This window comes from Pongo abelii, chromosome 4 (genome assembly GCF_028885655.2).
Source record: "Pongo abelii isolate AG06213 chromosome 4, NHGRI_mPonAbe1-v2.0_pri, whole genome shotgun sequence".
NCBI lineage: Eukaryota > Metazoa > Chordata > Mammalia > Primates > Hominidae > Pongo > Pongo abelii.
Genome location: NC_071989.2, coordinates 130,987,520 through 131,015,495, shown reverse-complemented (window position 1 = coordinate 131,015,495; position 27,976 = coordinate 130,987,520). Strand labels below are relative to the sequence as shown.

Sequence of the window (27,976 nt, the reverse complement as noted above, 5' to 3'; positions counted from 1 at the left end):
TCCATATTTAAGGGCATATTCTAATTAAATAATCTTTATGTTTAATTATGACATAATGTTTAATGAATAAATTACACAAAAGAGGCCTAAAATGATCTGAGAAATTATATTGTAATTGGTAGGGATTATACTAACAATTTTTTTCCCAAATTTTAAAAACTCTATTAGGGTGCAATTATGGGCATATTCTTTTATTATAGTTATCAGTTTGATTTTATGAGAATTTCCTAGGATAGCCACTTTGGATGGGGCCGGGGCATGCTGCTCCAGACAAATACTAATTGTAATGACTCTCCCTTAAAATGTTTTAAACCATATCCTTTAGATAGAAAGCAGGCTAATGGGAGTCAGTTAAATGCAGCATTTTTAGTACCAATGTTCTGTTTAAAATGTTAGTGTGTGATATGTTTTTAAAAGGGAGAGTCCCCTTTGCCTGGCAGCCTTTCCCTGATGCCTGATTTCTCTTGATGTGACTGGGCAGTGCCTCTAGTTTCCTGCCCCTGTCAATAAGAGGATTACATCTAGCCAGCCCAATGGGAGGAGGGTCCAATAATCATCTCTCTGGGACAGCATAACACAGTAGAGCACATACCCAGTTGGCTACCAGTTAATTCATGTTGACCTTTTTTTTCTTGAGACAGAGTCTCACTCTGTCGCCCAGGCTGGAGTGCAGTGGCACGATCTCAGCTCGCTGCAACCTCCACCTCCTAAGTTCAAGCAATTCTCCTGCCTCAGCCTCCTGCATAGCTGGGATTACAAGCGTGTGCCACAATGCCGGCTAATTATTATTATTATTATTGTATTTTTAGTAGACATGAGGCTTCACCATGTTGGCCAGGCTGGTCTTGAACTACTGACCTCAGGTGATCCGCCCACCTCAGCCTCCCGAAGTGCTGGGATTACAGGCATGAGCCACCATGCCTGGCCCATGTTGACCTTTTTGTTATGGCATGGTCAAGCTCAACTTTCCTGAAGACTTGTTGGCTGTAGGAATGCTTCCACCCATCCGTCTCTTCCATTTGCCCAGGGTGGTGAGAGAAACAAACCCTTAGCCTTCTCTTAGTTAAGGATTCTTTTGTTTCTCTCCCATTTGTTCGTGAGAGCATGGGCAGATGACAATCAATTTGTTTATGCTTTTTCCACACTCCGTGGGACTATGTCTTTGTGTAGAAGTCAACTTATGGTGAGTAATGATTCTCAAACTTTAGCGTGCATCAGAATCCCCTGCAGGGCTTGAGAAAACACAGATTTCTGGGCTCTGTCCTCAGCTTTTCTGGTTCAAATTATCTGGATGGGATAAGTCCAAGAATGTACTTTTCTTAAAAGGTCTACATAAGATTGACGCTATGGATTCTTACTGTGTTATTCAAATAGGTGCTCTTGGATAAGACTCAAAACCTAAATCTCCGGATGGAGACTTGACTTTATTCGTAGTGGGAGTGAACAGCTACCCTCATGATTTGCCTCTTTAAGTATTTAAAATTTAATTTCCAAACATAATTAAACTCTATGCATACAAATTAGAAAATGCAGACACTCCTCCAGACACATATACCCCCACCCATAATCTTGCTATTAAGGAATAATCACTACTCATATATACATTCTCTCAGTCTTTTCTATCTACCTATGTATCTGTATTATCTATTTCAAATGCTATTCTAATATACATATTGTTGTACAGCCTGACTTTTTTCATTTAAGAATATGTTGTTAACATCCTCTTGTGTCAATAGTTTTCTACAGATGAATATTTATCACCTGTGGAGTTTTCCTTCATGAGGCTCCACCATGATTATTTAAATCTGAAAGGGTGAAAGGGGATGGAATTCAGCACACAGGTGAGGGATTGGCTTTAGGTTGCCGGAGAAACATTTCTCCCACTTTCCACTGTAACAAGAAGAAAGGCTGTGTGCAGATGAAAGTAGATTGTAAAGACGTATCTCTGAGTGTGTGTGTGTGTGTGTTGTGTTTGTGTTTGTTTTGTTTGTTTTGTTGTTGTTCTTTTGCTTTGACCACAAGGTAAAAAGAAGCATGAGGATAGCAAAAGAGATTTTCCTCTGGAGATCTGAAAGCAAAAAGCAGTCAAATCTCCTTTTCTACGGGCATATTCAGAGGAAAATATGGCAGCAGCTTGAATGGAATTTTGTGGATAAACCTAATCAAGAGCCTAGGAGTCATCTTAAAAAAAAAAAAAAAAAAAGGAAGGCCTACTCAAGACTGAAAATTCAACTTGATTTAAAATGTCAAAATAGGCCACACATGGTGGCTCACACTTGTAATCCTAGCACTTTGCAAGACCAAAGCAGGACAACAGCTTGAGCCCAGTAGTTCGAGATCAGCCTGGGCAACATAGTGAAACCCTGTCTCTACAAAAAAATTTAAAAAATTAGCCAGGCATGGTGGCACATGCCTGTGGTCCCAGATACTCAGGAAGGTGAGGTGGGAGGATCACTTGAGCCTGGGAGGTTGAGGCTGCAGTGAGCCATGATTGTGCCACTGCACTCCAGACTGGGTGACAGAGCAAGCCCCTGTCTCAAAAATAAAAAAAAAATTAAAAAAAAAAAAATATATAAATAGATTTTTTAAATATCAGAATATGAAATTACAACAATTTAAAGGTCTTAAATGGCTTTAGTCATCATCATTCTAGAAATGGGCAACACTCATTCTAAAAAATAGAAGAAGTTTCCCCACGAGCTGTGAGTAGAGGAGCTTGGTTTTATAGACAGAGAAGGGCTGAAAGCAAAAACAAAGAAAGAACAGCACATTGGTTGTTTCAAAGTTATAGCCCTTGTAAGGCAGGAACAGGAAGACAGAACAATAGAAAAATAACTGACTGACTAACATTGGTTACTTCTGGTTATTTATTTATTTATTTTGGTAAGGATTAAAGCAGAGAGAATTTCATTTTTATGTCCATTGAAACTGGTCTGTCTGGGAAATTTGGCCTGATCTTTCACTACCAATTTCTCAGAAGACCAGATAACAACTCAGTTTCAGTTTGGTGACATGGAACTTTGACCTGAGTGACTCTTTTGGTTTTTAGTTTCATCTGATGGAGCCTGGTATAGGAGCTCAGTCCAAAAAATGGCCTCCTACAATTTCTGTTTAACAAAAGTGAGCATTTATTTAGGACATTAGAGTGAGTGATACAATGTAATGGTATCTAGGAATTTGCATTTTGCTGTATTCTTATATAGTATTTAGAAATAATCCTATTTTAAAATAAGCTTCATAAATTTAATAAATTTGTATAAAATCCTGTGGAGTGGAAAAGCGTTCTATGTATTTTTACTCTGATTAGCACTTGTATGAGAAATGCCAGTTCTCTATTCTAGCTCTAACTCCATCCAAGCTCTTTGCTCTAAGTACCCCATTATTTGTAGTTTGCTCTGTCTCTCCTCAGTAAAGAAAGGTGATCAGGCATTAGATTTCTCCCTGCTAATAAGGAATTTGAAATATTGCTGCAATTGCTACTTAATCGAGATTTGAAGCTTTGAGCATTCTGGCTGTGCTCTTGGCTGGCAGCCATGTTGTTGGGCCCCATAACACGTCTGAGGAGATGGCAGGATTGCTTGGCCTCCTTAATGCCCAGGACTCTAGGGTACCTGTGTTCTCCTTCACCTTTCCTAAAAAGAGAAACTCACCTTCATCCCCACTAGCCAGTTTTCTGTGTCATTCCTGCAGCCATTTCCAGAGAACTGGGCTCTGATTTATCTCTTCCACGTAGTTGGTTTTTTTTTTTTTTCCCCACCTACTTTCTCTGCTCTGTAGGACCTTCCACTATCTCCAGGGCAAATCCCTGAAACTATACCTCTTATCTGATCCTAGATCAGGCCCTCCTACTCACTACTCTTTCATTAGATTTCCAATTACCTATCTGCCTTGAAATCTCTCCAACCACTCCCACATCACCCCAGGACATTTTGCTAAAGGGATCAGGAGGCTGTACCTAAATTTCAGGTCAAATGCCCATTAGGAAATATCTTCAGGAGCATAAATGTAGAGATGCAAACTCACAAAGAGCAAAGACACAAGACACATCAGAACAGTGAAGCATCACACAGCAAATAGAAGCCACTGCATCACCATGACCAGGAGATCTATCCAGAAAGATTGTGAACAGTGCAGTGATGTATGGGACACGACAGTCATGTATGTTCTTGAGTTGCATCAGAGATGAAGATTAAAATGTCTGTATTTATGCAAAATTCAGTCTATTCAAGTTAATGTTAAATGAAAAGGGCAAATTTCCAGCTGAATGAGGAAAGTCTACAGCAATAAAATGTCCTCACCCTCTGTTTTTGTAACATCCTGTATCCCAGGTGAATTCTTTCTATAGATAATATCTACATTACTTGCTTATTTACTGCATAGTGAATAGTTTCAAGTGTAAACATGTGAGACAAGCAGTCACATGGTTAAAGGTCTTAAATGATAACGTAATTCTTTAATGACATTAGGTTTGTCAAATGTAGCAATAAAAGATAAAAATCAACCAACAGATATTCAAGCAAAAAGCAAAATCAGTTTCTATGTTTATGAATACTACTCTGTAAGTAAATGTGTTTATTTCTTAACAAAAGGTGTGTATTTGATCTATAGAAATGTGGAAAGCATCATAAATGACAATAATTACATACCACTAATTTAAAATGATACAGATGTAATCAATTAAGTGGAAAAGGCTACCTACCTCACAGTGGGTGTTTAGGATAAACCAATACATAAAATATGTGGTTCTTGCCCTCAAAGAATTTACAATATGAAATTTATGATATGTGAAAACTTAAACAGAAGTATAACAATGTTGAAAGTGCTGGAAAGTCCCCTTAATGAGCTAAAGGCTTCTCCAGAGACATTTTGGAAAAAGCGATGATGGTGGGGGTGGAAGGATTAGCCAGCAAAGGACTTAAGGGTGACAGAGAGAAAAGATGAACATAAATTCGTGTTAGCAGTAAAAGATACTAGATAAGCAGGCAAAAGGAAGTTAATATGTAGTAATCTAAGAGTCACAAGGCCCAGAGGTTTCAAGAATATGAATTTATAGAGCTTGAAGGTCAAGTTACAAGGCCAAAGAAGAGGGACAACCTTTCTGTGGTATTTGCTGATATCCAGAAAATGTTACATTTCTTTTTTTTTTTTTTTTTTTTTGAGACGGAGTCTCACTCTGTCGCCCAGGCTGGAGTGCAGTGGTGCCATCTCAGCTCACTGCAAGGTCCCCCTCCCGGGTTCGTGCCATTCTTCTGCCTCAGCCACCTGAGTAGCTGGGACTACAGGTGCCCGCCACCACATCCGGCTGATTTTTTGTGTATTTAGTAGAGACGGGGTTTCACTGTGTTAGCCAGGATGGTCTGGATCTCCTGACCTCGTGATCTGCCCACCTCGGCCTCCCCAGGAATTACAGGCGTGCTGGGATTACAGGCGTGAGCCACTGCGCCCGATCCAGAAAATTTTACATTTCTAATAATGTCACCGCCTCATTAAGGTCTGTAATTAGAGTCCAGAAGAACAGCTATGACTGATGAGATTGCTTAATCAGAATTTTATAATGAATATGTTGATGACATAATTTTATTTTTAAAATATTTAATTTTTTTTTTTTTTTGAGACAGAGTCTCGTTCTGTCACCAGGTTGGAGTGAAGTGGCGCAATCTTGACTCACTGCAACCTCCGCCTCCCAGGTTCAAGTGATTCCCCTGCCTCTCCCGAGTAGCTGGGACTACAGCACGCACCACCACACCCAGCTAATTTTTTTTGTATTTTTAGTAGAGACAGGGTTTCACCATTTTGGCCAGGATGGTCTCAATCTCTTGACCTCGTGATCCACCCTCCTCAGCCTCCCAAAGTGCTGGGATTACAGACGTGAGCCACCGCACTCGGCCTTTTTTTTTTTTTTTTTTTTTTTTTGACAGAGTCTTACTCTGTCACCCAGGCTGGAGTGCAGTGGCACTATCTCGGCTCACTGCAACCTCCTCCTCCCTCGTTCAAGTGATTCTCGTTCCTCAGCCTCTCAAGTAGCTGGGGCCACAGGCGTGAGCCACCATGCCTGGCTAATAAATTTTTTTTTTTGACACAGGGTCTTGCTGTGTCATCCTGGCTGGAGTGTAGTGGCATGATCATAGTGCACTGCAACCTCTAACTCCTCAGCCTCCTGAGTAGCTGGGACTATAGGTGTGTGCGACCACACCTGGCTAATTTTTTTTTTTTTTTTTAGTAGAGACGAGGTCTTGCTATGTTACCTAGGCTGATCTCAAACTCCTGGGCTCAAGTCATTCTCCCACCTCTGCTTCCCAAAGTGCTAGGATTACAGGCATATGCCACTGTGCTCTGCCCAAATTTTCCCTTTTTATAAGGAAACCAGTCATGTTGAATTAAGAGCCACCCTAATTAGCTCATTTTAACTTTATTACCTCTGTAAAGATCCTATCTCCAAATAATGTCACATTGTGAGGAACTGGGGTTAGGACTTCAACACATGAACTTTTGGAAGAATATAACTCAGCCCATAACACTATATTTACCCACTTGGTTTCATATGTACTTCACGATTGCATAAAGATAGGGAAAAAACTCAACACATTCTGAAGTAGAAAGCTGATCATATTGTCATTGTGTTAAAATATTGGGCATAATTTACGTGAAAGTTGAGAAGCAATTTCAAAATGAATCTCCTTTCTTTGCAAGGAATGCCACATTCTTGGTTTTCACTGTGCAGCTGACATGGCCTATACCGAGGCCCAAAAGAACTTCTCCAATCTGTTGAGAAACGCTTTTTCATATGAAGAAGGGCAATGCAGAGGATGCTGTGTTCCTCGGCAAAAGAACAAAGCAAACTCATTATGATAGTTCTGCTCAATCTTGCATGAATATTTCTTCTTTCCCAGGCAGAAATTAATGTAATTGTCCATCTACACCTCCTATCCCCAAAGCAGTTGAGAAGCCACACAGATATTCAGTAGACTGTCAAGTCTGTTAACTGCAGGAATCGTTCTGCAGAGCTAGGGATAAAATGCCACCAAAATTTAATTTGTGGTAAATTTAATGGCTTACCGAGGTTGTGTGAAGAGTTACTAACCGCGATACACATTTTTTCAACTTCTCTCACTAGGCATTCACAGACTTCTCTGTGGGGGAGTTGGCGGCTTTCTAGGTAGGACAAATGCTAGGCATGGCCAGGATAACCATGGTGGTTCGAGTGAAAGAGCTCCCAGAAGCTAGGGCACAGTGTCACGAAGCACAGCTCGCTCTTTTTCCTTTGTATCCCTTTACTAACAAAACACCTAGGCAGAGAGGAAAATAAAAGTGACATTGCTTCTCAAAAATCTGTTTTATACTTAGGGGCTCAAGGTGCCAAACCCAAATAGCCTGGTTTACATACAAAGGGCTATTTATGTAATTAATATTAGAAGTATCTTTATTAAAAGTGGGAAATAAGGCCCAATTTTTGAGTCTTCATGATGATAAGTAGCCAGTTTATCTGTTTCTATTATTTTCAGCCAGTGATTTGACTGACTTCACCAAACAGACCAGATGTTTGGGGCTACATAAGCACAGCCCCACATGAAACACTGTTTAAAAGTCTTTATACAAAGCCAAATCAGAGGGTTATGAAGATAAACAATTCTTATGAAAAACTGACAGAACATTCCATTTAATTACAAAGACCCAAATTCAAAATTCTTGGGGCTGTTGATGCAATTCAAGGGAAGTAAGTAGGTGCTGGAGCAGCCCAATGATTCATTTCCTCCCTCATGACATGAGGGGCTGAAACCTTCTTTCATCAGCATTGGTAAAAAAGGAGAACGTAGAAATTCTTTTCTTTGGTTGCTGAGCTGCTGAGTAGCTGAATGTAACTGTGTAGAATTCTATAACTCAGCATAAATTCGATACTCAATGACTTCTTAGAAACAATGATAGGAAATAAGCCATCATCTCTTCTCCATATTTTTTTTCTATTTCATTTACTTTTAAGGAATAAACTTTCCTTAAGAAGCATGTGGTTACATTCTCCTTTAACTCAAGTCTCTGCTGCCTGGGGGTTCTGAAGTCCTTCATCCTTCACCCTTTCCTATAATAGCCAAATAACTTGGCCCAAGCCTCCATCCCACTCACAGCAGTCAGAGCCCTCTCTAATAAACCAAGGATATTTTGGAAAGGGGATTGCTCTCTGCAACTGCATCAACTTACATTGCTGCCTGCATCAATGCTTACATTGCTGATGCTTCCGTACATCACTCTTGGCTATCCAGTTGTCCTCTTATGTTTCAAACAAAACTATATTATACTTCTGCTGAAGGATGGATGACAACAATACAGAGTAATTACAACACAAAATGTTACACATTCCTGTCCGAAAATTCCTCAGCTTCTTTCATCATATAAAATTTCTTTTTGTACAAGGTTCTGGGCTCTGCCTGCCACCATATGACTTGGGCCTCTCTGTCTTCTAGGTTATTCCAAACTCCCTTCCTTCAGCTACCGCTAAGCCACCAACGGCCACTTCTCTTGATATAGTGTCTATCAAATTGGGCGTGACTTGTCACTCACCATTATGAGATAAGTTGTTCTGAGTGTGTTTCTAGTTCTAGATCTCAAACCCTGGCCAAAATATCTTATTGGTATGCATTTTCATCTAGCGAAGAAAATATTTCCCCAAACTTGCTCTAGAAAGCTAATCTCAAATTATGTTTGTTTGACATAATTTTTCTTTAGTGGGCAGGTGTATTTTTAGCTCAGGGAAGATTTGGAATTAAATGTAAAAATGATGAAGTAAATCAAAACCATGTTATTAAATTCTTTTGTCAAGGAATAGTCTATACTTAGATGTTTATAATGTCTTAGGTATTTTGGCCTATTAGAAGGGGCCCATGATTCCAATTTAAAATGAGTAGCCGGACCGGGCGCGGTGGCACACACCTGTAATCCCAGCACTTTGGGAGGCCGAGGCAGGCAGATCACCTGAGGTAGGGAGTTCAAGACCAGCTTGACCAACATGGAGAAACCCTGTCTCTACTAAAAATACAAAATTAGATGGGCGTGGTGGCGCATGCCTGTAATCCCAGCTACTAGGGAGGCTGAGGCAGGAGAATTGCTTGAACTCGGGAGGTGGAGGTTGTAGTGAGCCGAGATTGTGCCATTGCACTCCAGCCTGGGCAACAAGAGTGAAACTCCGTCTCAAAATAATAATAATAATAATAATAATAATAATATTAATAATAATAATAAAATAAATAAAATGAGTAGCCAGGCACGGTGGCTCACACCTGTAATCCCAGCACTTTGGGAGGCCGAGGCAGGCAGATCATGAGGTAAGGAGTTCGAGACCAGCCTGATCAACATGGTGAAACCCTGTCTCTACTAAAAATACAAATATTAGCCGAGCATGGTGGCATGCGCCTGTAATCCCAGCTACTCAAGAGGCTGAGGCAGGAGAATTGCTTGAACCTGGGAGGTGGACATTGCAGTGAGCCAAGATCACCCCACTGCACTCCAGCCTGGGTGACAGAGCGAGACTCCATCTTAAAATAAATAAATAAATAAATAAAATGAGTAATTGGGTAATGGTTTTATAATTGTGATTTTAAGTTAAAATCTTACTAAGTTCATGGAGTATTAGCACAATTAAGAGAATTTAAGATTAACCTTATCTATAAATTTAACTCAGCTGAGTTATAAGAATCACTTGACTAAGCAGTGAGGAATTTCTTTGTGAGGTGATGAAAATGTCCTAAAATTGATTGCAATAATGGTTACATATCTCTAGAAATATAGTAAAGTCACTTAATTATGTACTTTGAGTTGCACACCTTAATTTTATACTTTAAATGGATGAATTGTATGGCATGTGAGTCATATCTCAACGAAACTGTTAAAAAATAATTACTTGATATAGAGATTTTTGAGTCAATTGTAATACTAAAAGTTAAAAAAAGTAATATACTTTTAAGTTCAGTTTAAAAATATTTTACAGCATTAGATTAACTAACATATAAAAGCTCCCTTAAAAGTGAGTGTTAAAATTCACTAAATAGAATATAGAATTTATGAATTATAATTAAAAGCTTAAGGAAAAAGTAGGTTTTTAAATTTTAACTTTAACAAATAATATAAAATAAAATATCTTGTACAGCTTAGAACCCTCCTATGTAATGAAGGATGAGATTTATGCTATACAGTTAGTCACTACAATATAAATTAGCAGTACTGGGATTATTGCTTGATGGATTCATAAAAATTCCAGCAAAGTTCCCCCTAAATTAGCAAAATTGGTGTTGAAAATCTAGTAGTTCTGATATTAGAGTCAAACCTCTAACTAGATCCATCTCTGGTCAGTTACAGTTTACAGGAGAAAATAGAGAAAGAAAAGTACCTACCTCCCATGATTATTGTGTGGATTAAATATGATAGTACATATAAATTCTGAGTTACTGGCACAGAGAAGATACTGAATAAATTTTGTCTATTATTATTAGCTAGTCAGTGACACAGAACATAGTGGGTAAATGCATAGGCTGGACACTTGATATTCTTGTTATTTTTGGCCCCTTAGCATCCATTCCCTTTTCTCTAGCCTTAATTTCCTTTCCCAGGAGTTACCTATTTCTCAATATGCAATCCCTTGTATATCAAAGTGCTTGTCCTCATGGGAAGGCAAGTAAGCCAAGCTAGACTGACTGGATTCCCACCCCCTACCTCTGGAGGATTTGATTCTTGAGTAAGGTGGTACAGGAGAAAATATTTTCTTATCCAAGATATAGGCTGTGTTAGTCCACAGGCAAGCATCGCATGGTGAGCCTGGGGCCACAGCTGGTCAGGGGACAGAGAAGACAAGTTGGGACCTGCTGGGCACCTCTGCATCTGTTTCTTATTGTGTCTGACGATCTCCCAAGAGTCACTGTTGTTGCTTGCTCTGCCTTCCAAATCTTAAACAAGCTCTTTGCCCAACCCTAATTTGTAACAATACAGAGAAGGTGATTCTGTGAAAGAGAATGTCCAATAAGTTGACAACTGCACATTCCAGCACAGTTTTAAAGAAAATAAATGGAGATGATATACATGAACACATCAGCACAGGGCCTGGCCTATTGTTAGTATTTACTAAAAGCTCATTTATTTATCATAGTGTTCGTAAATCAAGTGACCTGTGCTAATAGTGTTTAGACTTGAAGTCATTGTTTATGACCATTTCAAACATGTGAATTGCTGACAACATATTGTTAGAATGAATAATATTGCTAGTTCACTGTATCTCTTCCCAGGAACATGTTTAGGAACTGTTTATGTGGATACAATAACAGTTAATTTGGTTAAACATCAAAAACACTAAATACAAGTCCAGTTCTTGTATTTAGATTTCTTTTGACTAGCCTTGTAATTGTATCTTCAGCTTTAGAAATAAGAATGATCTTTATCTCATTTCCCTATCAAACTTTTGACTTGTATTTATAAGCTCAATTTTTTCTTTCTTTCTTTCTTTCTTTCTTTCTTTCTTTCCTTCCTTCCATCCTTCCTTCCTTCCTTCCCTTCTTCCCTTCTTCCCCTCTTTCTCTCCTTCCTTCCTCTCTTCTTTTCTTTTCTTTCTTTCTCCCTGACAGAGTCTCACTCTCTTCCCTAGGCTGAAGTACAGTGGCACAATTTCCGTTCACTGCAGCCTCGACCTCCCAAGCTCAAGCAATCCTCCCACCTCAGCCTCCCAAGTAGCTGGGACTACAGGTACGTGCAACCATGCTTGACTAATTTTTGTATTTTTTATAGAGACAGGGTTTCACCATGTTGTCCAGCTTGGTCTTAAACTCCTGAGCTGAAGAGATCCTATCCCCTTGGCCGCCCAAAGTGTTGGGATTACAGGCATGCACCACCATGCCCGGCCCAACCAATATCTTTTTCTTTCTTTCTTTTTTTTTATTTTTGAAACAGAATCATGCTCTGTCACCCAAGCTGGCGTGCAGTGGCACAATCTTGGCTCACTGCATCCTCCGCCTCCTGGGTTCAAGCATTTTTCCTGCCTCAGCCTCCCAAGTGGCTGGGATTACAGTCTCCCGCCACCACACCCAGCTAATTTTTGAAATTTTTAGTAGAGACAGGGTTTCACCATGTTGGCCAGGGTGGCCTCGAACTCCTGACCACAGGTGATCCACCCACCTTGGCCTCCCAAAGTGCTGGGATTACAGGCATGAGCCACCGTGCCCGGCCCCAATATCTTTTTCTTATGATATACTTTCTTCAACCTGATTTCTTTCTTTCAGCTTTCTAGCATAGAGTTCATTGATTAAACTATGCTAATTTATTACTTGTATTCTTTTTGCCTGTACTTTTCTTACAAAGGAGGTAGCTTATTAGCTCTTAAAAGACTGTCTGTAATTGTAACAGAAGGAATGCTAAGCTGAGATTTTGAAGATAATTTAGTAAGAGAGCTATTTACAGAGGTGTAGGTAGGGCTAAGGGAACCAGCAAGGATTGCTGAGGCATCCAGGGACTAGCAACAGTGGAATGTTATCACTGCCCCGCCTGAAGGGACCAGGGGAGGAAATGGCCTGTTACATGCTGACGTGCTGACGCAAGCAAGAGGGATTGCCCACAGGAGCTGTAGTTATAAAGCGACAGAGTCACCATGGGAACTTTCTGCTGGAACAGGACAGGAATGAAAGAAGAAATGATCCACCTTTTTTTTTGCTCGCTGATCTCCTGCCATTGCCTCTCACTGGGTGAACACAATTAGCCAGAGGGCAAGAGGGGGTGGATGTTGCAGTCTCTAGAGGGCAACTCCCCTGGGGAGCAGAAGACTCACACATGTGCAGTTGTATTCGTGTGAGTGCTAAGTGAGTTCTGTGAATGTCCTCTGGGACAGTGTCAGAGAGACCCCGGGATAGGGAGTAAGAGGTACTTAAAACAGGCTGAGGTGAGGTGCTGTTGCTGACAGGCTGAGCATGAAGGTGGTAGAACTTGCTACTGGTCACCAAAGCTGTGACAGGATTAAGAATCGAGGAAAAGAGGCTAAGAAGTAGCGCACAGGAGGTGTCTCATACAATTCTCTAACAGCTCTCTCTAATCATGAGCTATGATCTTTCTTTCCAACTAGGTGACTATAAATTGTGTTAGTAGAGAGATCATGTTTGTTTTGTTTTGTTTATTAGTGTATATCCCATTTGTCTTTTGATGATTTCTTGCACTGGGTGAAAACTACAAAAACAAAAAACAAAAAAACAAAAACAAAAACTTAGAAAAAGACTGTTTTCTATTAGAATAGTCTTAACCTTTTCACCATAAAATCATTCTCAGTAGAATAGTAGTCAATTAGCAGGTAATACACATTTGTTTTATCTCTGGTTATTAAAGAGTTAACCTCAGCAACAGAAAGGAAGGAGGAAATAAAAGAAGCAATGGACAGGATTTTTCCACAATTGATTAATGAACTGAAAAGTCGAAAGTTATTCTTTAAATAATTTTTAGCCAAACCAGTAGTGTTTTACATATTTATTAATCCAATAAATGTTTATGAAGCAGCTTTTAGGTTTTTTAAAAAGATCATTTTATTTTACGTTGGAGAAGCTTCTAGTCATTTTGCTTTCTTGATACAGTTCTGCTTATCTCTTTATATTTTTCCCTAAGTTTTGTGATCTAATTCATTGATTTTCTGCCATATTCAACCTGCTTTTAACAGTCTGTATTTGTAGGCAGAAAAGCATCAACCATTAAGAAACCAGACTCTGGCTGGGTGCGGTGGCTCACGCCTGTAATCCCAGCACTTTGGGAGGCCAAGGGGAGCAGATCATGAGGTCAGGAGATCAAGACCATCCTGGCTAACACGGTGAAACCCCGTCTCTACTAAAAATACAAAAAAAATTGGCCAGGCATGGTGGCGGGCACCTGTAGTCCCAGCTACTTGGGAGGCTGAGGCAGGAGAATGGCGTGAACCCGGGAGGCGGAGCTTGCAGTGAGCCGAGATCGCGCCATTGCACTCCAGCCTGGGCAAGAGAGTGAGATTCTGTCTCAAAAAAAAAAAAAAAAAAAGAACAGACTCTGAGTCAGGCTACTTTGGATTGAATTCAGGGTGAACCACTTCCTAGTGTTATCTTGGGCAAGATATTTAATATAATAAATGGTTAAATTTATCATTTACAGCCTGAGGAGAAAATGGAGAACATGGCTTGCCCAACCTATAAGGATGTTGAAAGGATTAAGTGAGCTAACAAATGTTAAGTGCTCAGTGCATTGACTGGCACATGGAAAACACTAAATAAATGGTTGATGCTATTATAATGAGACTTTCAGGTCAGCATTGATGACTTTAATTTGCTCCCTTTTAATTTATCATGTCAATACATGTTTGAAAATAAAAATATGGAAAACGTGCTGGGCGTGGCGGCTCACACCTGTAATCCCAGCACTTTGGGAGGCCAAGTTGGGTGGATCACCTCATATTGGGAGTTTGAGGCCAGGCTGATCAACATGGAGAAGCCCCATCTCTACAAAAAATACAAAAATATTAGCCAGGTATGGTGGCACATGCCTGTAATCCCAGCTACTCGGGAGGCTGAGGCAGGAGAATCGCTTGAACCCGGGAGGCGGAGCTTGCGGTGAGCCGAGATCATGCCATTGCACTCCAGCCGGGGCAACAAGAGCGAAACTCTGTCTCGGAAAAAAAAAAAAAAAAAAAAATTCTGGACAACAGAGGGGATAAAAACCTCACTCCAAATCATAACATCTAGGAAAAATTACTGTTAATAGTTTAGTGTGCAGTGCCTTATGCTCATAATCCCAACATTTTGGAAGGCCAAAATGGGAGGATTGCTTGAGCCCAGGAGTTGGAGACCAGCTTGGGCAACATAGTGAGACCCAGCTTTTACAAAAAATAAAATTATTATAACTGGGCATGGTGGTGTGTGCCTGTAGTCCCAGCTACTCAGGGTAAGGTGGGAGAATTTCTTGAGTTCAGGAGGTTGAGGAAGCAGTGAGCTGTGATCATGCCACTGCATTCTAACCTGGGTGACAGAGCGAGACCCTGTCTGAAAAACAAACAACAACAACAAAACAGTTTGGTGTTATTCATATGTGATAAAAAGTTACTAGAGGCCAGCACGGTGGCCCACGTCTGCCTGTAATCCCAGCACTTTGGGAGGCTGAAGCAGGTGGATCACTTGAGGTCAGGAGTTCGAGACCAGCCTGGCCAACAAGGTCAAACCCCCGTCTCTACTAAAAATACAAAAATTAGCAGGCTGTGGTGGCATGCGCCTATGATCCCAGCTACTCGGGAGGCTGAGGCAGGAGAATCGCTTGAACCCTGGAGGTGGAAGCTGCAGTGAGCTGAGATCACGCCACTGCACTCCAGCCTGGACAACAGAGCGAGACTCCATCTCAATTAAAAAAAAAAGGAGTCATTAGAGGGTTTCCATGCTGCTTTGTTTCCATACTATTAAATTTAGTATTATTACATCATTAACATTTTTACAAATAAATATTATTTCACATAATTATGTTTAATGACTATTCAATATTCTAAATAATAACTAAACAGCATAATTTTGTGGGGGGTGGGGAACAGGTTCTTGCTCTGTTGTCCAGGCTGGAGTGCAGAGGCACAATCACTGCTCACTGCAGCCTTGACCTCCCAGGCTCAAGTGATCCACCGAGTAGCCGGGACTACAGGTGTGTGCCATAACACCCAGCTGATGTTTAAAATTTTTTTTGTAGAGATGAGATCTCACTATGTTGCCCAGGCTGGTCTTGAACTCCTGGGCTCAAGGGATCCTACACCTTTGCTTTCCAAACTTAGAATTACAGGTATGAGCCACCGTGCCTGGCCTAGCATAATTATTTTTAATGATTATCTATACAGATACACAATTTTCTCTCCTAGCTAGGTCTCTGATTTTTGAACATTTAGACTGTATTCAATTTTTCCCTGTTATAGACTACTGTGGTGAGTGGCTACTTAATGAATAGTTTTGCATCCATGTTTACCTATTTTTTTTTTTTCAGGATAACTTTCAAGAAACTGGGTTGTTCTTTCAGGCTATCAAAAATTGATGTTTTATATTTTAAAATTATTACCCATTATTAAAATGTCTTTCATATGAGGCACATCCTACTAGTAACACCATGTAAACCCCATAAGTGCAGGAATTTTGGTCTGTTTTGTTCACAATTGTATTCAAAGTACATAGAAAAGTGTGGATTAAAAAATGCTTTTCAGTGAAGAAAAACAAAATATTGTGAGTACATAATAATATGAACTAACATGAGTGAGATAATCATGAAGACCTCTGCTGACAATACAAAAAGAGAAAAAAGTGAACAAGCATTTTTAAAACATTATTTTTAGAAAACAACAACATCTTAATTGTTTCAGAAACATCTTCCTACATTCTCATGGGGCAATTAAGAATATTGCTGGCCGGGCACAGTGGCTGATGCCTGTAATCCTAGCACTTTGGGAGGCCAAGGCAAATGGATCACCAGAGGTCAGGAGTTTGAGACCAGCCTGACCAATATGGTGAAACCCCGTCTCTACTAAAAATACAAAAATTAGCTGGGCATGGTGGCATGGGCCTGTAATCCCAGCTACTTGGGAGGCTGAGGCAGGGAAATCGCTTGAACTCAAGAGGCGGAGGTTGCAGCGAGCCGAGATCGCACCACTGCACTCCAGCCTGAGCAACAGAGTGAGACTTTGTCTCAAAAAAAAAAAAAAAAAAAAAAAAAGAAAGAAAGAAAGAAAAAAGAATATTGCTAACCTCTCTTTGCCTGCTGCCATCCACATAAGATGTGACTTGCTCCTCTTTGCCTTCCGCCATGATTGTGAGGACTCCCCAGCCATGTGGAGCTGTCACTCTGGCTACAATATGAAGAGCAGATTGTGGGAGCAATAGCAAGATTAGTTAAGAGACACCAGCAAATGGTCCAGGAAGAAAGGATGGACCCTTCCCTAGGATGTGGAGAGAAGCTGATGGATTTGAAACATATTTTGGAGGTTCCTGCCAGTGCCATTGAACCCTGACCCTTTATGCAACATCCAGGGTGATCTGAGGCTCCCAGCCACCCCTAGCTCCAGGGTCCACACATGTCGTGGCTCCCACTGAACCCCAGAGAAGACAGAAACTCAAAGGAGACCAGAGAGTTTCTGCAAGCGGAAAGATGTGGAATGGACGCTGAGGTGGGGAGTGCTAGAAGATGGGAACAGACACCTGCAAGTTTTTGCCACCAGCACCAACTTGTAGATTCAAGTTTGAGCCCTCATTTGCAAATGTCTTGTGTAAAAGACTCCATCTCCCATGACCTCAACGGGACATGATTTGGCTGGCAGGACAAAGCATCCTGAGGGAAAAGTAGCTTGCCAAGGACTTCACAGGAAACTTACAGGAGCCCTAAATGGGCCACACTGCTCAGAGGGAGGAGGACTATGTGGAGAGCAGGGATCCCGCAGCCACACCAAGGAAGCCCCTTTAGACCTCGAGAAAGAAGAGCTGGGGAGAGAGAGCACAATGGGCTCCTGAAGGATTGCAGAGCACTGCAGAAGCACTCCATGTGCTGGAACAGCTGAACCACGAGAGGAGTTCCCTGAAGCTCTTGCCTCTGGCCAAAACTGCTCAAGTGACATGTAACGCATTCCAAACTCCCTCTTTCCTTGTCTTTTTCTTACACATACAGGTGTGTGTGGGTGTAGATACAAATGTAGATATGTAGTATATAAAATCCCGCAACACAACACAGTATAACATAAGAGATAATACCATACAGTATAATATCCTTATATGACACCATTGAGATCAAGACTCTTGAGACCGACTTTTTGACAACATTCCATTTTACCAACTCCAGTTCGCTGGAAGTCAGTTCAGAGCAGGGTTGCTCTGAGATCTCTGCCCCTACCATTATTCTCTGAGGAGACACCACTTGTACTTCCCATTTGTACTTCCAAATGTTATGGGTAGATTTTTTGCTCAATTCACAGAACCAGAAGCTTCCAGGTTACATGTACAGCCAATAATCAGCAGGCTCACCAGGTTGGGCAAACAGTTCATCCCAGATCAAGTCTTTTGTCCAGCAAAAGCTGGCTCACACTTGCAGATGGCAGAAAACTCTCCTCTAAGTGCTACAGGCCCTTCTGCCTCCCTTTTTTGACCCCCTATTTGCCTTCTCATTTTCTCCTGCTGCTAATGTTGTAAAGAATGAGCTGATCTCCACAGTCTCGCTTCCATCCATGCCTAGATGTTGACCCCTAACTCTCCTTATATAATAAAAAGATAAAATTCTGCCAGAAAAGAATATTGCTAAAAATTTAATTGTGACTAATATATTCATTATCATTAAAGATTTTAAAAAGCTATATTTTTACTCCTGTAGTAGATGCATTGAATGCCTGCCCAACGACCATTTCCCCTTCCTCCATCTTTGTAAAATCCTCATTTTGTTCAGGTGTCCTTCTTTCCCGCCTGGCCACATATTCTGCATCTTGGCAGGTGTGGGAATGTGGTAATCCTGATTGCTCTAAACCACCAATAGCAGTCTTATCACCATTGATAATGATTGGTTCAGGAAAAGCATGTGACGCACTTCTGGCCAATGAGACTTGTGGAGAAGTTTGATGGATGTGTGAATGGTTGATTCTGGGAAAATTTTCCGTGATCGTAAAAGGAAACTCGGACTTTCCCTTCTGTCTCTGAATGTTCTATTAATTCCTGGAATTATCCATTGGCAGGGTTGGGGAGTTAGTCTGAGGATGAGACTGATATACTGAAGGGGCAGAGCAGAAACATGAGAAAGCATCCTTGGAAATATCATTGGGCTGCTGAATTTACCAGCCCTGAACCCACCCTACCTCATGACTTCTTACCATGTGAAAATGTTTCTTCGTATTGTTTTAACAAAGTAAGACAAACCTTTCTGTTCCTAGCAGCTGAAAGCATTCTAATCAGTACAATGTGCTACTGACATCTCAAATATTTTGGTGTAAGCCATGTGTGTAGTACATTTACAGTCATTTGATAATTATTAGAGTGTGCCTTTAAATAACAACACAGGCATGTAGCTACATATTTCGTGTATATGCCATATAGTCATATGCCGTGTTGGTCAGTTGGTATGTTAACCAGAAGGTGCCAACACAGTCCTCTACGTGGGAGACATAGGTGGGAGGCATGGGAATGGCTGAACACTGAACTCTCAGAGCAATAAAACAGTTCCTCCAGCAGTATGCCCTGTGGTAAAATACTACAAAGTATGAATTCCTGGACTGGGCCTCATGGCACAACACAGGTTAAAAACATTTATAAAACACTTATGATATGCCAGGCACTAGCCTTAACTTTGAGAACTCAAAGCTAAATAAAACACTGCCCCACTTCTGGGAGAAAAATATGATCATTTCATAGTAATTTTAATTTTCATCATGTTTCCAGGAATGAAAAAATGAGCTTTGTTTAATGCATGTTGATGCTGTTATACTGTTATACTGTTTCTTTCTTTCTTTAAGATCTTTAAGGGATTATAAATAAATTATGCTACTTTAAAACCCTAGAAAGAGAACTAAAGACATGTGTGAAAGGCTCGAGGATAAATCCTGATTTATGAAAACTGCCATATATATATATAATTTTTTTTTTTTTTTTCTGCAGTTCTATGCTAGAATGCTACTTTTGAAAAGACCAAAGGAATCATCTTGTTTTGGATTCACAGCTCATCCCACTAGAGAGGTAAACTTGTATGTTAATATCCTAATACAGTTTTTAGCATGTATTTTATGAGAAAGGTGAAATACTATAATATTTTTGATGGCTTATCAATAAGGTACACATTTAGTTTTACTACTTTCCAGGTTATTAGGCTGTTGAGTAAAAGCAATATTGCTAGGTAAAGGAGGTATCCATTTGATAACAGGCATGTAGAATGCAAATTGGTCTTTAAGATATATGTTCCTAGGTGCCCTGTCTGATTTCTTTAAGTTGATATTTAAAAACTTAAGTTCCAAAGTTCTTAGGCATCATTCTCCTTCCTTTATTGATCTTCCTTTAAACCTATCACTGACCAACATTTAAAGAGAACACATAAATCATACATATAAAGTTATAAGGTTACAAGAGTAATGTAATAATAAGATAAACCTGTCAGCTGGGTACAGTGGCTCATGCCTGTAATCCCAGGACTTTGGGAGGCCAAGGTGGGTGGATCACCAGGTCAGGAGTTTGAGATCAGCTTGGCCAGCATGGTAAAACCCCATCTCTACTAAAAATACAAAAATTAGCTGGGCATGGTGGCAGACACCTGTAATCCCAGCTACTCAGGAGGCTGAGGCAGGACAATTACTTGAACCCAGGAGGTGGAGGTTGCAGTGAGCTGAGATTGTGCCACTGCACTCCAGCCTGGGCGACAGAGCAAGATTCTATCTCAAAACAAAACAAAACAACAACAACAAAAAAGATAAACCTGTGAGACCCTGGTCAAAGCCCTCTTTGAGGGAGGAGTTTGCCAGTGACCTGTGCCATACTGTGAAGCCCAGTCTAGGAATTCACATCCCATAGTATTTCACCACAAGGCATGTTACTGTAGGAACAGTTTTATTCCTCTGAGAGTGCAGTGCACCATTCCCATGCCTCTCACCTATGTCTCCCATGAGGAGGACTGTGTTGGCACCTTCTGGTCAGCATACCAACTGACCAATGAATATTTCAGAGGTCGGTTTTACCCTTCAACCCTACCCCCAACCTCCCACATGACTTAGCGGAAGATTCTTGCCTTCCAGGCTGATTCTTGATTCGTTAGACTCAAGACCCGTTGCAGTAATTACAGTAAAACTGATCACTTCCACAGAGATGACAGATTAACTACCCTGAGAGGTCACCTTAAGCTGGCTATTACAAAGGTTGCAGCTACACCTTAAGCTGGCTGTTACAAAGGTCTCAGCTGCTCAGAAGGCTGAGGTGGGAGCATGACTTCAGCCTGGGAGGTGGAGGTTGCAGTGAGCTGAGATTGCACCACTCTACTCCAGCCTGGGTGAGAGAACACAGACCCTGTCTCAAAAAAAGGAAAAAAAAAAAAAAAAAAAAGCAGCAGCCAAGTAAATTTATTAAGTGCCTAATTATTTAATGTGAGAAGTCTGGTTGATAAGCAGCCCTTTTTATTTAACAAAGTATTATCTTCACTATTCCATATATTACATGAAAGATCTTACAAAACCTTTTTGCTCTTCTGCTATTGTCTATAAACTTGTTCCCTGTTTCCAAGGAACAGGGAGTGAAAATAATTATAGGCCATTAGTTCTTTACCTCCCTTATTATTTTATAGATTGTGAATTTATTTCCTATATCTGTAATGCTCACTTGCTTCATTTAGAAAATCTGTGTGTAAATGTTTTATTGACAAATAATCATAATTACAGGCTATTAAAATTTTTCATCTAAATGCTTACATAATTCATTTATTCTTCTATTTAACAAATATTTACAGATATTTACTGTGTGTTAGACACTTTTCTGGGCATGAGACACCGAGCAGTGAATAAACATGAAAAAAAAAAATCTCTATCCTCATGAAGCTCACATTGAAGCAGGACAAGACTGATGCTAAATAAAACAAATAAGTAAAATATATGGAATGTTAGTGGCATGGAGAAGAAATAACACAGAAGAGAAGGATACTGAATGCTGGAGGCAGGGCTGCAATTTTAGACTGAGCAATCATAAAAGAGGCGGTGGCTTTGTAATGTGTAACTTGACTAGGCTGAATTATGTCTCTCCTGTGTGTTTTTTTGTGCAATATTTGGAGGGAAGATGTGAAACAGCCACCACGTTGTTTTTTATGTTTAGAAAGTCAGGACAGGTAATGCTGTGGCCCTTCTACTGGCTCACTTCATTAATATAGCACAGAAGCTGGGCCTGCAACTGTTCACCTTCCCTGGCATGCTCCTGCAGCTTCTCTGACTCCTGGGCCAGGTGTGTGTTTAGTTCTGTGATGAAGGGAGCTGGCTTCTTATGTAGGACAGCCCCATCATCTGGTTGGAGGCAATGAGAACTGATAGGGGGTCCAGCGTGCCCTGTTGGATTCCGGCCCACTGACCAGGCTCTCCTCAACTTTATATCCATCTCTCCTTCCTACTCTCTAATCTATAGACTTCAAACTCCAGCATGAAATGCAAAGAAAACAGCCTTACAGAGTCTGGTTAATGAGCTCCTACAATTGACTAAGTCAAATCCATGTAACAAATTCATTTTCTCTCTCTCCTTCTCTCTTCAACTAATTCTGCTTCTTTGATTGAAACATGTCTAAAACAGAAGTCCTGTCTGAAAATGTGATATCTGAACAAAGATCTAAAGGAGGTGAGCTGTGCATATCTAAAGGAGCAAGCTATACAGATAGAGATCTGGCAGAGAACAGCAAAGGCAGAGGCCCTAAAGCAGAAGCATGCCTGGTGTGGTTGAAGAATAGCAAGGAAGCCAGTGAGGTGAGATCACAATCAGGGTGGGGAGAGGAGCTGGTGATGAGTTCAGGGGGTGGGGGTGGCAACTATAGACTGCATAGATCTTTGGCCATTGAGTGCATTGACTTTTACTGTGAGTAAGATGGGGAGCTATTAGAGGATTTTGGAGCAGAGAAGTGAACGATTTGGCTGCCATTTTAGCAGAATGCCTATGACAACTGTGTGGAGAATCAACTGCAAAGTGGAAAGAATGGAAGCTGAGGGAACAGTTGAGAGGCTATTTTAGGATTCAGGCAAAGATAGTGATGGTTTGGAGCAGTGGGAGCATTGGTGGTGATAGGTGTTGGGTTTGGAATATTATTCCAAGGTAGAGTTGACAGAATTTGCTGATGAAAATTTTGAAGAATGTAAGGTAAAGAGAAGAATGAAGGATGATTCTTGATTTTTGGCCTGAGCAGCAAGGTGAATAGTAGGATGGAGGAATGGCCATGGAGGAAGATTTGTGAAAGAAAATTGAAGATTTAGTTTTAGATATAATTTTGAAACATTTATTTTACACTCCAATGAATGGTCTAGAGTTCAGATGAGGAAAGATTCAGGGTGGAGAAACACACTTGTGAGATGTTACAATGAAATTTAAACCACAGGCACACTGAGATTACCTAGGGACCCAGTGACCCTGACAAGACCTGTTTCAGTAGAGCTGTGAGGATTAAAGCCTACCTGGCGTGTATTTGAGACAAAATGGGAGAAGAGGAATTGAAGGTAGCAAACCTAGACAATACTACTGAGGAGTTTTCCTGCCACCAATGTGAATTTATATCCCCAGTCCAAGTATATTTGAAATACCGCCAGTCATTTGTATCTTACAGATACATTCATGAGGAACAAATATTTTATTTTTGTTCATATGTATGTCTTTCCCACTAGCCAACCAGCACCCAGAGGGAAGAATCTGTATTTTTCTCATCTTTCTATTCTTGCCAAACACAATGCATGAGCTAGATATTTATTGAATAATAAACACCTTTAATTAAGTGCTTCTCTGAGTTAAATGCTTTGTCTATCTCTATAAGGTTCTTGGAAATATTTAAGACTTCAACTGGGCATGGTTTTCAAATGATCATAGCAGTCAAAAAATACATTAGCATTTAAGGACTAGGGGGAAAGGCTGTTCATATTCTTCATAATTGTTGTTAGTCATGGATTGAAAATAGGTAATGGCTTTTTTTTTTTTTTGAGACAAAGTCTTGCTCTCTCGCCCAGGCCAGGGTGCAGTGGCTTGATCTCAGCTCACAGCAACCTCCGCCTCCTGGGTTCAAACGATTTTCTTGCCTCAGCCTCCCAAGTAGCTGGGATTACAGGTGCCCACCACGATGCCCAGCTAATTTTTGTATTTTTAGTAGAGATGGGGGTTTCACCATGTTGGCCAGGTTGATCTCCTGATCTGAAGTGATCCACCCACTTCAGCCTCTCACAGTGCTGGGATTACAGGCATGAGCCACGGTGCCCAGTTGGTAATGGCTCTTTTTTTTTTTTTTTTTTTTCGAGACGGAATCTCATTCTGTCACCCAGGCTGGAGTGCAGTGGCGCGATCTCGGCTCACTGCAACCTCCGCCTCCTGGGTTCAAGCAGTTCTCCTGTCTTAGCCTCCTGAGTAGCTGGGATTACAGGCACCCACCACCACTCCCAGCTAATTTTTGTATTTTTAGTAGAGATGGGGTTTCACCATGTTGGTCATGCTGGTCTCGAACTCCAGACTTCTTGATCTGCCCACCTTGGCCTCCCAAAGTGCTGGGATTACAGGTGTGAGCCACCATGCCCAGCTGGTAATGGCTCTTTTTAAAGAATTATGCAGTTTTGCACTGGAATAAGGAAGCAGAAGGAAAGTCAGAAATGAATTCAGAAAGTAAAGGAGAGGATGCTAGATTGCATAATCCTTTTGAAAGTAAGTTGCTGGGCGCAGTGGCTCACACCTGTAATCTCAGCACTTTAAGAGGCTGAGGCGGGTGGATCACCTGAGGTCAGGAGTTCTAGACCAGCCTGGCCAACATGGTGAAACCCCATCTCTGCTAAAAATACAAAAATTAGCCAGGCGTGGTGGTGCACGCCTCTAATTCCAGCTACTTGGGAGGCTGAGGCAGGAGAATCGCTTGAACCCAGGAGGCAGAGGTTGCAGTGAGATGAGACCGCGCCATTGCACTCCAGCCTGGGCAACAAGAGACAAGAGCAAAACTCCATCTCAATAAAAGCAAGAAAGAAAGGAAGGAAGAAAGAAAGAAAAGAAAGAAAGAAAGAGAGAGAAAAAGAGAAAGAGAGAAAGAAAGGAAGGAAAGAAAGAATTTTTCTAATAACATATTTAACCAAAGAAAGAAAGAAACAAAGAAAGAATTTTTCTAATCATATATTTAACCTATTTTTATCTTGATGCACTGTAAGAAAATGCTTATAAGTATCGCTTGTATTTCTGGCAGTTTATTGACTTAATCAAAGGTTTAAGGATTTTAAGAAGCATAAAAACAGTTTTCTAGAAAAAACAGTTTTCTAGAAGAATAAACAGTTTTCTAGAAAAAAAATGGTAATAATTATTAGAGGAGAGACCCAAATAGACTCTATATTAAGATGGGTAAAGAATGCCGAGGAAACTGAAAAACTTAAATAAAGGGAATATCAGGACATTATAGGGCCAAAGAAATAATAGCATTGCTATAAGGAATGTAAATCTGTCTAACACAGAAGTTTTTTGTTACAACTGTTAACACTGCAATGCTATGTATTGGAGATACTACGGACTGAATTGTGTCTCCTCAAAATTCAAATGTTGAAGCCCCAATGTGACTGTATTTGGATACAGAGCCTTTAGGAGGTAGTTATGAGTAGGTAAGTTCATGAAGGTGGAGCCCTAATCCTAATGGTTTGGTGTCTTTATAAGAGGAGGAAAAGAGCTCTCTCTCTCTGTCTGCCATGTGAGGAGAAGGCAAGAAGAAGGCTGACTGCAAGCCAGGAAGAGAGCCCTAGCTAGAAACCGAACCTGCGTGACTTAAGCAAATTAATTTTCTCCCAATTTTGGAGGCTGGAAAGTCCAAGGTAAAAATTTTGGTGGTCTATGGTATTTTGTTATGGCAGCCTAAGTAAACTAAACAGGAAGGAGACAACAGTTAAAAATGGAAAAACAGTACTATTTTATTAATACATGAAAAAACCCAGACCCCTTAGAATGAAATATGTACATAATGCTAGGTACATTCAGTTTTCTTCAATCCTCAGTAGAATTCATTGAGATAGGATTATGATTCCCATTTTAGTGAAGTTCAGTGAAATTAAGTAATTTATTCAAGGTTATGCAGCTAGTAAGTGGAAGAGTTAGGTTTTGTACTTAGCTCAGTTTGATATCAAAGGCCATGTTCTTATCTATCATTTATTAATTCTTCAAAAAGTACTTGAGTCTCTGCTGTGTGGCAGGTCCTGAAATGGATGTAGACATTCTTTCAACTTGTGCCCTGCCCTCAAGGGACTCCCAACCTTAGGTTCTAGGATTTGAGCCAGGATTAATTATCCTGAAAGCCTAGGTCAGATGTAGTGGTAGCACCTACCTCAGGGCTGGAGGGCATGGAGCCAAGAAGGAAACATCTCAGCAAACCAGATGGAAACATCAGATAGGTGAGATTTGAAGTGAAAGGTGAGCATTGGAATCTGAAACATTCTTGTGTGTTCTAGAACAATACTTCTCACAATATAGTGTGCATATGAGTCACCTGGAGATCTTGTTAAAATATAGTTTCTGATTCAGTAGGTTTTGAGTAGGCGCTAAGAGTCTGCATTTCTTTCTTTCTTTCTTTCTTTCTTTCTTTCTTTCTTTCTTTCTTTCTTTCTTTCTTTCTTTCTTTTTCTTTGAGACAGAGTCTTGCTCTGTCACCCAGGCCACAGTGCAGTGACATGATCTCAGCTCACTGCAACCTCTGCCTCCCAGGTTCAAGCAATTCTCCTGCCTCAGCCTCCTGAGTAGCTGGGATTACAGGCACGCACCACCACGCCCGGCAAAGTTTTGTATTTTTAGTAGAGACGGGGTTTCATCATGTTGGCCAGGCTGGTCTCCAATTCCTGATCTCATGATCTGCTCCCCTTGGCCTCCCAAAGTGCTGGGATTACAGGAGTGAGCCACCGTGCCCGTCTGAGTCTGCATTTCTTAAAGAAAACAACTCCCAGGTAGCATGGTAGCTGCTGATCCAGGGGCCACACTGAAAGTGCAAGAAGTTAGAAAGCAGCAGTAATACTTGTTTTTTTGGGCACCTCCACCCTTCAGCCCAGAGAGAGCACAGATAGAGACATCGGTCCTTCATGGCCACACATAATCTAGCTCACTGTGGGGTAAGGAAACAGGGGCCTTTGGTAAGAAAATACAGGTTCTTTTAAAAAACCTGTTCTTTATTGAGCACCCTGGTATAATTAAATCAGGTTTTATCGTTCTATATAGCCCCAAGTGATCAGTTTGACATAATTTTGAATTTTACAACTTGTGCTTTGATTTTCATAGGGGTTCAGATTTTTAACTTCTTTATTTGAAATCATTGTGACATCCTTGTTGTAGAAGGTATAGAAAGAAATTAAAACAAATTTCCCAAACAAAAGCATTATATATACAATAAGGTATTTTTATATGTTCTGAACAGTCATGTAATTAACTTTATTTCAGTTATGGACACTGAAACTTGATCACTTTTCTTATTGCTTCACTCCCATATTTAATTACAAATTATATCTGAGGCTGACCAACAAGATGATTTGTTTTTTCTGAGCCATGAATAGCTAGGTAACCCTATTCTATTTTGGGATAAAATACAGTCTTTTAGTAGCAAGAATTTGATAAAACAACTTCTGTGATGATTTCTTCTGAGGCTTTCCAATCCCTTAGACAATACTTTATTCTTCTCCATGAATAATTTGGAGTTTTTTAATTGCTAATGTTTCCATCCAGGAAAGCCTGAGAAGATATAAACATTTTAAACAACCTTCTAAAATTGGCTCTGAGTCCTTTCGTTCAACTCAAATACAAGTACTTTTAAAATGTGAGGATTTAAAAGAGTTATAAAAATCAAAGTCTTTCTTTGTCTTCTTTTGTAATCCCTGCTCTATCCTCATGATACTTATCACTTCATATTTATACGGTGACTTTCTCCAACTTTCCCAACATGTATCATATGCTTTAAAAGATTGTTGAAATATTCCTATGGCAAAGATAGATTAAAAGGAAGAGCAAAAACAAGTTTTATCCTCTTTCCCTGCCCTGGCCTCTTTAGCACCCTCACAAACAAACCTTAAACTCTAAACAGAACAAAAAACTTTTATAAAGTTAAGGAAATTGGAGTTGGAACAGTAACAGATTTACTAAAAGGCAAAAATATATGTGTTGCTCCAGGAAGGGAAGTTACACAGGAAATAGTGGGGATCTGACAGGAAGCAACTGCAGATTATTGTAGGCTGTGGCCAAGCACCAGTTTAGGATTTTTCCTTCCTTTCTAGTTTTGCTGCCACTTCCCCAGAAGAGACCATTATCATCAATTT

The 27,976-nt window shown here is 40.4% G+C and overlaps 2 long non-coding RNA genes across 2 annotated transcripts in view; one reads left to right on the top strand and one right to left on the bottom strand.

Moving 5' to 3' along the window:
• The window catches only part of LOC112133452 (uncharacterized), a 29,969-nt gene extending 10,284 nt beyond the window's left edge, over positions 1–19,685 (top strand). Inside the window, exons 4-5 of the long non-coding RNA XR_008525474.2 lie at positions 11,621–11,718; positions 19,617–19,685. This is a non-coding gene — a long non-coding RNA (uncharacterized LOC112133452). The remainder of the gene's footprint in view (positions 1–11,620; positions 11,719–19,616) is intronic.
• On the bottom strand, positions 6,328–26,107 carry LOC129059518 (uncharacterized). The gene is made up of 3 exons (XR_008525476.2): positions 26,008–26,107; positions 8,194–8,296; positions 6,328–7,286 (listed from the first exon to the last, which is right to left on the bottom strand). It is a non-coding gene; the product is annotated as an uncharacterized LOC129059518 (long non-coding RNA).
• Between the last annotated feature and the right edge of the window lie 1,869 nt (positions 26,108–27,976).